This window comes from Triticum urartu, chromosome 1A (genome assembly GCF_056163025.1).
Source record: "Triticum urartu cultivar PI428250 chromosome 1A, HENAU_Tu73, whole genome shotgun sequence".
In the NCBI taxonomy this organism is placed as follows: domain Eukaryota; kingdom Viridiplantae; phylum Streptophyta; class Magnoliopsida; order Poales; family Poaceae; genus Triticum; species Triticum urartu.
This window is the reverse complement of record NC_141873.1, coordinates 437,486,128-437,499,926: the sequence shown is the minus strand read 5'-3', so window position 1 is coordinate 437,499,926 and position 13,799 is coordinate 437,486,128. Positions and strand designations below refer to the sequence as shown.

Sequence of the window (13,799 nt, the reverse complement as noted above, 5' to 3'; positions counted from 1 at the left end):
TCGTCGTTTCTTCATAGTTGTCGCAATCACTTCAAGCAGTGGAAAGAACCAAAAATGTGCGGAAAGTCCTTGGGCTGTTGAACAGAATCCAACCACACTAGAATGGTTGGTACAAAGCCCTCCGGCCTTTCATACTTTTGGAGAACTTCCTGCGGTAAAAGAGACAAAAAGCTAAAAAAAACCTCTCCTAACTATGAAGGAAGTTTCATAGAGGTGGCCCGGTCGGTAAACTATTCCCGAGAGAGGAGAAGCAGAAACATCAATCTGTATTTTCGTATCATATTCCAGCAGCTCCAATGCCTTAGAGCGGGATCTGCTGCTCTGTTCCCTTAGATGCAATAGTTTACTGATCCGGTTTTCCCTAATTTCAATAGTGAGGAGGATGTCCAATAAAAATACTATATTCTAGTATCTGACCAAAGGGAAGAATGAAAATAAATAGAGATAGAGGTCTCGGAAGTAGGGCCTATTAAAAGTACAGTGCCTTCTTGTTCTTGTTCTTCTGATCGATTGATGCGAGCTACCGAACAAACAAGATTAGTACAAAAAGCCACAACTAGCACTAGCTTTCGTGATTGCTTCTTTCTACCTTTCTCACTCCGGTAATTGCTCCTTCTCCAAAATATCACTACGGACAAGATGAGCTAATAGAAAAAGTTAGGGCAACAGATGATAGCGACTCGCCAGACTCGAACTGGCATAGGCGGATCGGATCAAACGAAATTAGCCTTTCTTCCATCAACAGGAATCGCTTTGATTTCGCAGTTCAAGAGGATGGTGGGGGCAACCTCTCTACATCTGCGGGCCGGTAGGCCAGCCAACTAACTCTTCAAATGAAGAACTGATTACTCCACATCTATGAACCTATCATTCCCCGCCCTTGCCCATTATTTCTTTTTGTATCACGCTAGGACTTTGCCTCTTTTTTTGAGGAAAAATATGGAAGTAGAATCTCCTCTCTTTTAGAGGCGTCTTCCAAATCCAATTTAAGATCAATGAGGTCTTTCAGAGAGCCGCTGCTCTTTCCATTAAATTCTAGGATCTCTTCGATCCTATGCGCAAAAGCAAGGTGTGAGCCCGCGACCCCTCGATCGCTCTCAGAGTCAATCGGCCCAAACCGGGTTATGAGCTCAACGAAAAAAAAGTATTTTTAGAAATTGCCTGCAAAACCGCCTTGCGAGCGTTAGCGTCAGCGTCAGCGCCATCTCCCGATGGATATTTTTTGCGCATCTCCAATAGCGCCTTGGCCCTATTTTCTTCTTCGTCTATTGGGGAAGAAGAAGAGGTGGAGTAGCAGGCGGATCTCATCCCTCCTGCGGACTTCCCCGTACTCAAAGTGACTCTGAGAGATTGCGCTTCTCTACTAATCGCATTCTGTTCAAGAATCACTGTTTTCATGATCGAATGACGAAATAGATATGCGAACTGTATAGGATCATTCGCTGGGATGGGATAAGTGATTCTTTTATAGGATTCCCATGGGATCGTAGAATCAACTAAGGATGGAATAGGTATTTGTGATCGATCAGCTTCCAGTATGACCGAAGACTTTCTATCTGCATTCAGAATAACCACACAATCAGGTTGTTGGTTCAACCCAAAATTGATCTTCTTCTTTCTTGAACGGAATTTTTTTTTATTTGCAAAAGATTTGGTCAAAAACGCCCCGATCTTCCATTGAGAATCATCGAAACAATGAGAATTCACATTTCTTAAATAGCTTCTTAAATAGCTCGCCATTTCTTCCGTTATCTCATAAATAAATAAATGATTGGTCTTTAAAAAGAAGGAACGGCCTTTTTGACGACTGGGAGATCCTATAAAATGAAGAGCGTTTCGTAAACAAATCAGTGTCTTGTCTGAATCGAGAATAGCAATTCCATTTCTTGAACCACGGATATAGACTTTGAAATGGTGATCAGCTACCCGACGGCCGAGATGTGCATTCGTACAAAGTAATTTAGTACAGACTATCGAAAGCATTGTCATTTTGCGATTTGAGTTCCGGAGATACAGGTGGTAAGTTATGGGTAATGCGGGGGAACTTTAAGACGAGATAGAATACCTAATATGGGAGTGGTTTAAGTGAGAGAATAGCTCCCTTACCAAACCAACTGAGCTATTTGCCATGTTTTTGACAAATGACCTAACTTTGATGTGATGTGCCCGGCTAGCCCGGATCATTCTTAGAGCAGTCGAGGTTACCGGAATTACGGCCTTCCATACAAGAACTGGCACTATTGTAACTCGCTATGGGCCTCCTGCCTTCTCGAAAGAAACTGGCTTTTGAAGAAATTACTCTATTTTACGCATTTAGTTGAAGCGGATTCAAAGAGCTCTATCGAGCAAGGAAGGAGTATACTATACTGTAGCTGGATAAGCTAGATACCAAAACTTTGATAAAGATTGAGGCAACCCATTTGAGGAAGAACCGGACGAACCCCTGTGGAGATGGCATAAACAATCCTTTGACGAACTTTCTGGTTAACATAGAATCTATGAGTTTTTTCTTCTAATTACTACTACTAACATTATTCAATCTGGTATCCAAGAATTTATTAAGCTCATCCCGCAAGCACATGTACACATCTTGGATTTTACCGTCTTAAGATGGAAGAAGATTCGTTCTCCTACCCATTTCTAAGTTAAGCAAGAGATAACTCATAATTTGATATGCACTCGCACTCGCATCTTGGGTCACTGGAACCTGATGATAATTACTCACTCCTTCATCCTGAGAAAGGATCTTGGCTATGAAAAAAAATGGATCACTAGCTTGCGCAGCAAATTGAATGAAACTTTCGTCCGAAGTAAACATTTCAGTCTGGTGTTCGTTATACCATTTAAGGGCATCATCTAAGTTCGAGAACTTTGGATACTTAAAGGCTGCAGCACATGCTAAGTGTTGACTGAGATTCTTTTTTTCCGACAGGTGGTTTTGTGCTGGAGGTTGAGGATGATCGGCAGAAAAGAGTAATAAACTTTTTGACAAATCACGCTCATGAAAATGCAATACACCTGAACGGTAGATTCTACCACGGAAGTCCATGAATGCTGGCAAATAGAATTGATAACCTTCGTATGCTGACGCAAGTCTTATTAAAAAATCTTCATAACTAGCCTGCTGCACCTGTTTTAATAATTTATTTAACAGTATGTTATAGCTACAAGCATTATTAATACCTTTGACGTTATTGAAGTAGCACTCCCTCAATATGTCTGAGGCTTCTGTCGGATTCACGCGAGCCAGAGCATTTGGTAAAAGAAGCCCACACTCAACTAAACATTGACGATTCTTTTCCAGAAATCTCAAGAGCCTTTTGTTTATTTCAAACGCTTGAGATTGAAGCCCATTCAAAATATCACACATCTGCTTGTATTCTTTTTTATGTAACTTTATATAGAAGTGGTTTAAGTCATGGGAAGTTAATAGCCGAAAGTGATTCTAGATATCCCCCGTGGGTTTGCATAAGTAACCTCCTATCAGATCCGATAATGTATCAGGATCAGACCCCCTCTCTGCTGGTTGCCAATCCAAGGGTTTGCAAAGCATCGGAAGATTGAGTTTGATAGGGAGCAGATTTATGTTCAAATTGCACATAACATAACAAGAATTCTCTATATACCCTTGACTTTTCTTAAGAACCAGCACTGGATCTTCTTTTGTTACTCCCCTATCTGTTGATATATGTAGAACATTTCTTTCAATCATGAATTGGAGCAAGTATTTCCCGATATCATAATGACACTGAATTTTTTTCTTTTTCTCTTTTTTGCTAGCACCTTTGGGCTGAACAACATCCTTAACTGATTCTACCTTACTAGTGAGTACTGCTTCCACCTTACCACTACCTGGTGCTTTGTATTGTAGAAACCTTGCTTGTTCTCGTACAGTTGAATTAAGTTGATCTATAAATCTAGCTGCCTTAACTGCGGATGATTCCTGAAGAGTGTTGAATACCAAGCCTAGTACATGAATCATGATAGCCTCAAGCGTATAGATACCAAACATCTTAAGCATAGGTAAGCTACTTGGTAGGCAACCCTTTAGATATTGCTTAGCGTTAGGCTGATCTTTATTAATCAAGAACTTTACTATGTTAGGAGTTACTTTAAATAGATTATCCTCATCGAACTTCATTGTGCAATTTGCAATTTGATTCTGTAAATCTATTAATTCAGTATCGGAAAACACACCATTTTGATTCTTCTTTTCATTAATCAACAACTTTCTAACATCATCCTGATACATATCAACATTAGAAGTCTTTTTCGTTTTGTCAATATCCAACAGCTTAGCGTAGTAATCGTTCCAGAACTCCTTAATAATACGTGCATTTTGCAAAGATTTCTCATTCTCAATGCTATCATCATATGTCTCGGAACAATAAAATAGAACCTGCATACTTTTATTTGTTACCCTTACTAAACCGCAGTAAGGATACGAATACGACTGAAATAAACTACTAGAATCTAAATATAAGGAAAGGATCAGAATAAGTACTAATGCTCTGTATAATACTTTTCCCCGAGCGATGGTTTAGCGGATTCGGAATTGTAACCAAGCATCCTGGGTTCTATACCCGATTCAACACTAGAGCATGCAGCCGATCCTGGATACATAACTATATAAAGTGTGCAGTTTTGGATCTTTATTGGTAGCCAGTCTTTCACTTCTGCCTCTCCACTCCCATGCCTTTCTTGGTCGGACCAACCCAACCGGCGATTTCCGACAAGTCTTTCTGCTTAGAGCAAGAAGCGGAACCAAAATAAAGCTTTCTTTATTTTCATTTATGGATAACCAATCCATTTTCCAATATAGTTGGGAGATTTTACCCAAGAAATGGGTACATAAAATGAAAAGATCGGAACATGGGAATAGATCTTATACCAATACTGACTACCCATTTCCATTGTTGTGCTTTCTAAAATGGCATACCTATACAAGGGTTCAAGTTTCGATCGATATTTGCGGAGTGGATCATCCCTCTCGAAAACGAAGATTTGAAGTTGTCCATAATTTACTGAGTACTCGGTATAACTCACGCATTCGTGTACAAACAAGTGCAGACGAAGTAACACGAATATCTCCGGTAGTCAGTCTATTTCCATCAGCCGGCCGGTGGGAGCGAGAAGTATGGGATATGTCTGGTGTTTCTTCCATCAATCATCCGGATTTACGCCGTATATCAACAGATTATGGTTTCGAGGGTCATCCATTACGAAAAGACTTTCCTCTGAGTGGATATGTGGAAGTACGCTATGATGATCCAGAGAAACGTGTGGTTTCTGAACCCATTGAGATGACCCAAGAATTTCGCTATTTCGATTTTGCTAGTCCTTGGGAACAGCGTAGCGACGGATAATTCCGAATCTACATAGGTCTAGTCCAGGGGACAAATCAATAGGAAATGCTATTTGCTTCTTAAGAAGAAGAACTTTTTTGAAATGAAAGAGTTTCCACGGGCGTCGGATATCATTTCTTCAAATAAGGAAGAAGTGTTATCGAAGGATTTCCTTCCATTCTTCCTAGTATGGAAGAAGTAAAGAAAAAGTACTGCGTCTCGATCTATACGAAAGGGCACTGGTTTTTTCTTTCGGTTTCATTGATAGCAGAAGAGTACGCTAGCTAGCGGAGCCTGAAAACGCTTGCTTGCGCCCCACCCCTACGGAAACTATTGCCTATGCTTGCTGCTCGCTCAGTGTCAGTAGAAGGGAAGAAAAGATGGTCACTCCTTTTAGGAACATGGCGAGCCTTACTTACGACTGTTGCACTTCACTCGCTGCTCGTTCATTCACTTGCTCATGAACTCGCTGCTTCGCCAGAAGCGACTAGTCGCCTCCTTTCCTCCGCCGAAAGATGCTTAGCCAGAAGCGACGAAGGAGGGGAGCTGGGGAAGGCCGACGATGGCAATGAGGGGGAAGCTGTCGTAGAAGCTTTGCCCCTTGCTTTACATAAATTGTTATGAACTTACTAAATGACCTTATTTATTCTCTCGGAACGCTAGCAAATCTAATAGTTCCATCTGCTCTTCTTAACTTAAGAACGAAGGCCGCCATCCTTCTTATTCAGGAACCCTTTGTTTGAGGAGGGCGTATCCCCGGGAAGGGGAGAGTGGCCGAGCGGTCAAAAGCGACAGACTGTAAATCTGTTGAAGGTTTTCTACGTAGGTTCGAATCCTGCCTCTCCCACTTGTTGTAGACTTAAGAGAAGAGAAAGTAGGCGGAAGCCTAGGAGGGCCAACCGAGCGAAGCTCTTTTTTACAGTCTTTTGCTTTCCAATGAGATAGTTGAATCATGTTTGAATGGAGGTCTTCCGCAAATGAATTTCCATATAGGAATTCTATAATGTGCCTGCAGATATTGATTGAAAGCTTGTTTCAATTGAACGAGGATGTGAACGAGAAGGCAACAAAAGGGAGCTTGGAGCAAGAGGAGTCATTTAGTAGTTCACGAAAAAAGGCATAGTAGAGAAAGTCTGAGGAGCAGGAAAATTTGGTCACGTAGATCTTCTATTTCGCCGGAATTCGTTGATTGCTCCGTACTCATTTACAATGGAAAAACTCCTGTTCGTTGTAAGATCACTGAAGGAAAGGTTGGTCATAAATTTGGAGAGTTTGCTTTTACACGGAGACGAAGACCCTATCGAACAAATAGAGGAAAGGGGAAAAAGTAAAGTCTAAGCGACATATGGATCAATAAGGAAATCCAATTTCGGTAATCCGAATCCCATATAGGTCTTTTCTTCATACTCGACCAGCCCTAGGTTGGGGATAATGAATTTTTCGAATCTTGTTGGGAGATGCTTCGCTCCGAGTCCGACTGGGACGGAATGGGGGACCCAGGCCCTTCAATGCCTCCCTCCGGATCCACTAACTCGGAAGAGCTATTCAAAGCTTTTCTGGCTGACTGTGAGGACGCCTCTGCATCCCGGGAGCAGACCGCTCCCCCGGAAGCTGTGGTCAGTCAAGAGCGGCATCCGAATCCCGCTCCAATGCCTGGAGTGGCAGCGGAAGCTGAACAGAACCCTCCTTCTTTTGATTGGGAGGGACGACCTAAATCCTGTGGTCAGTTCGGACAGGGGCATTACAAACGAGCTATGCTCATATTGATCTGTCGTCTTGTTCTCGATAGGAACTTGCTGCTGTCTTGGTTGGTTTGAGAGCAGGCACTGTCTATATATCCAAAACCGGAGGAGAGTTTGGGTTTGGATCACAGACGATCGGAGATTTTGGATTGAGATGGATGGTTGTGCTTGAAGTTACGAGTCGGGTAATGCTAAGTTGAATCGGCTGATCCGTTTCATCCTATTTCGGCAAAGGAAGTTGGACTTTAGTTAGCTAAAAAAAAAGTACCAGCAGCCTGTCTGTGCCCTTTGAGTCTATAGCCGCCAAATCTAAAGATTCCTTAAGTTGTCGTACGGCTTCTTTTTCTTCTTTTGTCAATGATCGGTGACAATGAATGCTACGAATGTTCGCTTCCACTAATGTCGTATAAGAATTGTGAGGTGCCCATAGCTTCCCGGAAAGAAGAAGAGTCATTGTCGTTTCCTGACCGATATGAATGCACATATTTACCCTCGCCTCGGGAAATACCACCAGTAGAGTCTGCAGAAGGTGTCGTTCAGGAGAGATGCTGGGCTCTAGATATGCGAGTGAGATACCCGCCCTCGGTCATGACCTGGGTTGAAGAAGGAATCTATGTTCTTGGAAGCAAAGAAAGAACTCTGGTATTCCGACCTTATCTTTTTGCTCAAAGAACGAATCAAACCCCTTGTCGAAGCCCTTTATGATATATAACCCTGGATCGAGTCAGATTTGGGGCGGCTGAACCCACTTAAGCTGAAGCCTTAGTAGATGTCGACGGAAAGGTGAGAAGAGCTGATCGAACCTACCAAGCAACGGTTAGTTGTGCGGTGTACATACAGGCTGGTTTCGCCATTAGCGATGAATTGGATTTATTAGTAAGGGAATGAATGAAGCGGACCGGAAAGAAGATGGATTTTGGAATAGAAAGAATTCCTCTTCTAGGTTTCTGCTTCAAGTAGTAAGCAAAGGATCCTACCTGCTAATGGTTGAAGACCTTGGCGGCCTCTAGTTCTTCTATCTAGTTTTTTAGCCTAGCGCGAACGAATAAGCTTAAACAAATGGTTTCTTTGGCAACGGTTTTTTCTAGTTGATTTGTCCTTATATATATTAGCCGTAGTGTAGTTTAATAAACTGCTCATAGCTCTTATCATTCCTTTATCCATGCATAGACTGGGAATCTATTAGCTCTTAGCTCTGGCACTTTCTTCTTCTTTATTTGCCGTTGCATTCAATAGCCTATTTGAAGTTAACAAAAGCTTTATTAGCTAGCTCTATGAAATACGTATATCTTCTTGGCTATCTAGGCTATCTCTACAGGCTTTTTCAACCTATAAGCAGACCTTTGTATACACCCTTGTAACTGAACTAGCTATTCACAAAGAAAGGTCTATACCGTACATATACCAACTACGCACCCCTTGTATACTTCTTTTTCCTTCTCCCGTGCTTCAAGTTCTGCCCCGGCTCACTCCTCTTTCCAGCAATCTATGTGGGAAGCACTCGTTCAAAGTAAGTTGAGATTCAAAGCGTTCCCGTAAGCTAGTAAGTCAATCAAAGCTATAACTCTATTTGTTAGTTTCAGGAAACTGGTACATATTTCAAATAATAATAATAATATATATATATATATTATTTGGTATTTACCAATTTTAGACTAAGCATAAATTCATTTGGAAAGAAAAGGGAAATCCCCTGAAATAAAGGATTTTTACTACGTTACCCTCAAAAAGAAGAGGAAGACAAACTAGCCAAGAGACAGAAAAAGGTAGAGACCAACCACCGAAACAAGGGAGTAAGGGCTAGGGGGATATGGGCCAAGAAAGGTCCGATGTATCGGTCAGCTATACCTAATCCTTCACTCAAAAACGCATCACACCCTTTGTAGGTTCAAGCCGAAGTCAAGCATGATCACCTACTGCAAACTCCAAATATCGTGGTCGGCGTACCTGGTCCTGAACTGCTTTTAATCTAGAATAAGTGGAATCTTCTCGGCACTCTCCTTCATCTTCTGTGGCCCCGTCGGTCGGTACGTGCCAACCCCAACAAATCGGGGTACGACAAAGGTTCCCGTAGAGTGCTTCGAAAGGTGCCATTCCGATGCTAGAGTGATAGCAGTTGTTGTAAGCAAACTCGGCTAATGTATCTCTATGCCTATTTAGTAGGCCTGCTCATTGATGCTCTTCGGGCCGATTGTATGGGATGTGTTCTGGTGTACAGTGGGAGATGCAAGGATATCGATTGAAGTTTGATTTGTTGGCCATGGAGTTGGGAGCATATGATGTAGTCCTAGGAGTAGACTGGATGAGGAAATTCCCTATTATTTCAATAAGTCTTTCCGTTGGTTGTAACTAATCACGTACCCGCTGCTGCGGAATTCCTTTTACCTAACCAGGATTGCAGTAAAGATAAACAACGTTGGGCCTGCCTGCTTGTTCAGCACCACCCATTCCCATGGGAATATATGGGTTTTTCGGTCCAGTGGGAGGATCATTTTCCTTGGAAGGTAATTTTCCCAACCAATAAGTATTGGGCTCCCAAGTAAACAAAGCGAAGGATCAAGTAACCAACATGTTGCGGAGCAGCCAAGTAAACCCAGAAATGACTCAAGTAATCCAAGGGCAGAGCAACGTAATCCAACGGAGGGGCTACGTGATCCAACAGAAGAGCTACGTAAACAAGGAACACATGAACCTGCTAAGGATCCACTCCACCTGCCAAGTGGACCAATCACAAGAGCTCGGGCCGAGAAATTCAATGAAGTAATCCATATGCTGATTCAGCAAGCCAAGCATTGGAGTTGGTATTCCAAGTTTCTTGAATAACCTAGCTGTCTGAAACTCGCCAATGGGATTCTGTGTAATCCTCCGGTCTACATGGTGTAGGTAAAGGGCAAAAAAAAGTCGCTAATTAGTGGCACTGAAGTATGCACCCGGCGTGTAAACTTCTTCTTTTTATTTACCAATGTCGCTATCCGACTGATCATCCTTTGAGACCACGGAGAACATCAGAGAGAAAGATACGTCACCTAAAAAAAATTGACACCCTGACTTATATGAGTCGGCTAGAAACTCAAGGCCTGGCCTTTTGTGGGAGAATGCTGAGTCCTTCCCAAAATCGCCTGGATCAACGAAAGATCTGGATAACGCTAGGTTGTGATACTGATGTCTGATTTTACTCATATACATCCGATAGTGAAGGCCGTGAAGTTTGAACAGCCTCACTTAACCCTGGTTCGGTAACCTTTCTAGCGCCCAGGTATCCATGACCTGTAGATAGAGGCCCACTTTCCATTGGATACTCCGAATAAAAGAAGAAGTAGTTACCTAATCATGGGTCTATACGTAAGATCTCCTTGCGTAGAGGTTAAGGCCAGACGGATTACTGAAATGTAGTTTTACTAACGTTTCCTCATCGACTACGAGAGTTTGTGGTGTTTGTTCTCGGACCAAAGAAACCAAACAAGCATACCTTTCCTTTAATGGAGTATCTTGGGTATGGTACTCCCTCTTTATCAGCTCGATGTTCAATCAGCATTCCTTCACGGGGATCTTGACCGGATGTAAGTCAAGATTGCTATTATCTTTTTAAAGAACATAAACTTCAAAGCTTCTAGTCTGTCCCAACTCTTTCGAGCCGCTCTCCCAGTCAACGTTCAAAGGCATCACCATACCTTAGCACTTTTGAGCTTGAGAAATGCTTTTCTGGCTTCTTCTCCACACCTTTCTTTAACAACTCAGTTAAAGGCCTGCTGATAGCTCCATACCCCGGTACAAACCTCCTGTAATAACCCCTGCAACCCTCGGAGTTCTCTGACATTGGCTGGTTCTGGCCAAGCTGTCATGCCCTCTACCTTGTTTGTATCAGTAGATACCCCAATTTCATAAATAATGTATTTCCTTTATGAAATTTGGCTCACCCACAAAAAGTTTGTTCTGCCGGAACACTTCCTCTAGCAACTTGAGATGCTCCACCATGGTAGAACTGTACACTAGAATGTCATCGAAAAAGACCAATACCCCTTTCCAACATATCTCTTTAAAAACACTATTCATGAGTTGTTGAAAGGTTGCCGGGGCATCACCTTGAATTCAAAAAGCCGGTCCTTCAGGCTGTTTTGTAGATATCCTCTTCCTTTCATTCTTATTTGGTGATAACCAGCCCTCAAATCTATCTTAGTTCACACCTCATCCAAAAGTGCCGGTCTTCTATGATAGGAATGGGGTATTTGGAAAACATAGTTGCTGCATTTAGTTTTCGATAGTCGAAACACATTCTCCAGGTTCCATCTTTCTTCAACACCAGAGCTGCTTTGGGGCTTGTACTGGGCCTGATTACAGCATTTTGCAACAGCTCCTCTACTATCCTTTCAATCTCTGTTTTCTGGGTGATAGCATTTCGTCGGAATACAAATGGTGATCCTCGAGACCAAAGGGCATTGAACGAGAGAGAAGGAAATCGTCCACAGAGAATCGGAGTATCCGGCCTAGTGATAGTTAGAAAGAGTTGGCCAATACAGAATCTCATGCGCCTCTCATTGATGAACCCCTTTTTCCTTTATCCTCTACTGGTGGCTGATTGATTGAGCGCCGGTCTCACTCATTCTTTATGAGCGGAAGCCATGCACCTATCACCTATAACCGGAGAAGTACTATACGGCACGGCACCTTCGGCGAGGACTCAACTCAACAGAGAATGATTTGACAAACATTGATCCATGCTTGGCCTTAGCCTGAGCTCAACTCTGAAAAAGAAAAGAGGAGAATCTCTCTAGCTTGTGGAATCACTTCCCTGGATGCTTAGATAGCTCGAGAAAGTGCGCCACTTCTCCCTTAGAGCCCATCTATCTAAACGGGTATAAAAACAGAGAAATAGGCTCATTAAGTGAAGTGAGAACAGAACTCGATCTTTGCTAGGCGTGAGAAGAAGATATCGGTCCTTTGGCCATCGGGAGCAGTGGTAAAGAAATCCTTTGAATGGATCAGTGAGTTCCGGCACGATTGCTGGAACGAACGGAATCTACGGGAACGAGATCTTTCTGTTGGCACGATATCTTTCAGGAACTGCGGTAATCCAATCCTTGAGCTAAGGACGAATGCTTGATTTGCAATCTTTCAAGACGATTTTCTTGTAGCAGATGTGGAATCCAGATTGGCATAACGGGTTCTACGTGAAGTCAGCCGTTCGTCATCATTTGAGGGTTCGGGTCGGGATCATGGCCATAAATCGCTACTTTTTCCACTAGAGCGAATAGCATTCTTCGAAACAGGCACAGGACACTAGAGCAAATAGCATTCTTCGAAACAGGCACGCACAGGACTTGAAGCAGAATCAGAGAGTGATCCCTTTCCAACAGACTGATCGAATTCCAGTGATACACTACGCCTGGCACTATTCGTCACATTAGTAGTTAAGTTACTCATTTGTTACGAACAAAGAGACGCTAGAGATTCTATGAACTTCAGATCGATGCCATTCACTAATCTCAATCGTCTTTCTATGGATTTCTGGGCCGATGGGCGATAAACCTTAAAAGTAGCTGCTACGGGCTCTGTGGTGCGTCTCAGAGCCCTTCCCCATGGGGGGTTCCCGTTCTGCTAATCTTGCTATCTTCCCCAGGTTTGCTCGTTTCGATTGGAACAAGAAGTCCGTATTGGTATTTCTTGGTATTGGTAGCAGATGTTCAGCGGTAACAAACAGTAGCTGCAAGTAGATCATCTCTCTTTCTTTCGTACAAGTAGATCGTTGGGATGAGATCTGTAGTCTAAGAATCGGTTCATAGGAAAGCACGCCTTGCAGTTGGCATCGGTAGAAGATTTCCGTCTTGTCCCTCGGAGTGGAGCTAGACTCACTTCCTTTGTTCTAGACATTATACGTTACTCACTGAGGAAGAAGGGAGTAAAGTATCTACACTCGTATCGGATCTGGAGATCTGCCCCGGGATGGAAAGGTATCGATCGACCAAGAACTTGTCGAATTTCTTTGACCTCGGAGCCCGTACAAGCTCTTCTTCCACAACCATATGTGACCTCCCCGAGTTTCGAACCCCTCGCCCTCTAAATGTGGATCTCCTCCTCCTCGTTGTTGCCGTGGAGAGACCTCACGTCTAGTTGAAATAGATGCAAGTAAAACTTTCTGACAGCTATGTGAGCACGGATCTTTCCATCATAAGAATAGGGCTCTGGCAATAGATCAAAATCACTAGTCCATTCTGATTCGGAAGATAGGGCTGGGCTGGCAGGTTCTAGTTTGTTCGCACAAGAAAGAGAAAGAAGTGCCGGAGGCAGCACTGGACCAAGTAAAGGTGCCGGATACGTCTCAGCTCAGCTTGAAAGGGAATGTGTTTCTGGGGAATCGTACTTTTGATTCTCAGCTAAAGCCCACCCTTGTAAAATAGCATCTACTTATGATCCGCCTAATTTGCAATCTTATGATCCGCCTCACAATATGATAAGAAATAATCCACCCAGGACCAGAAACCAGACAATAGCTTTGTTTCACGACGAATCCAAATAAGTGTACTGTACTTCCTTTACGCTTGATGTAGGATTTACCTATTAATATGAAGTTCACTCTTCTGCTGACTTGAGTCCAGAAGGGAAGCGACTGATTTCCAATTCTTCTTTGCTAGCGCTTGACTCCTGTGGAATTCCATTAACAAGCTTAAAAGAAAGCCTTTTATTTGGTTTTTGAGATACTAGTTATTTATAGGTT

General features: G+C 42.8%; 1 long non-coding RNA gene, 1 other non-coding gene and 1 pseudogene across 3 annotated transcripts in view; 1 reads left to right on the top strand and 2 right to left on the bottom strand.

Moving 5' to 3' along the window:
- LOC125531996 (uncharacterized) overlaps nt 1-13,799 on the bottom strand; it is a 167,342-nt gene that overhangs the window by 126,212 nt on the left and 27,331 nt on the right. The window lies entirely within an intron of this gene.
- On the bottom strand, nt 788-3,318 carry LOC147991596 (small ribosomal subunit protein uS2m pseudogene; annotated as a pseudogene).
- Nucleotides 6,110-6,192, top strand: TRNAY-GUA (transfer RNA tyrosine (anticodon GUA)). Its single transcript has one exon. It is a non-coding gene; the product is annotated as a tRNA-Tyr (tRNA).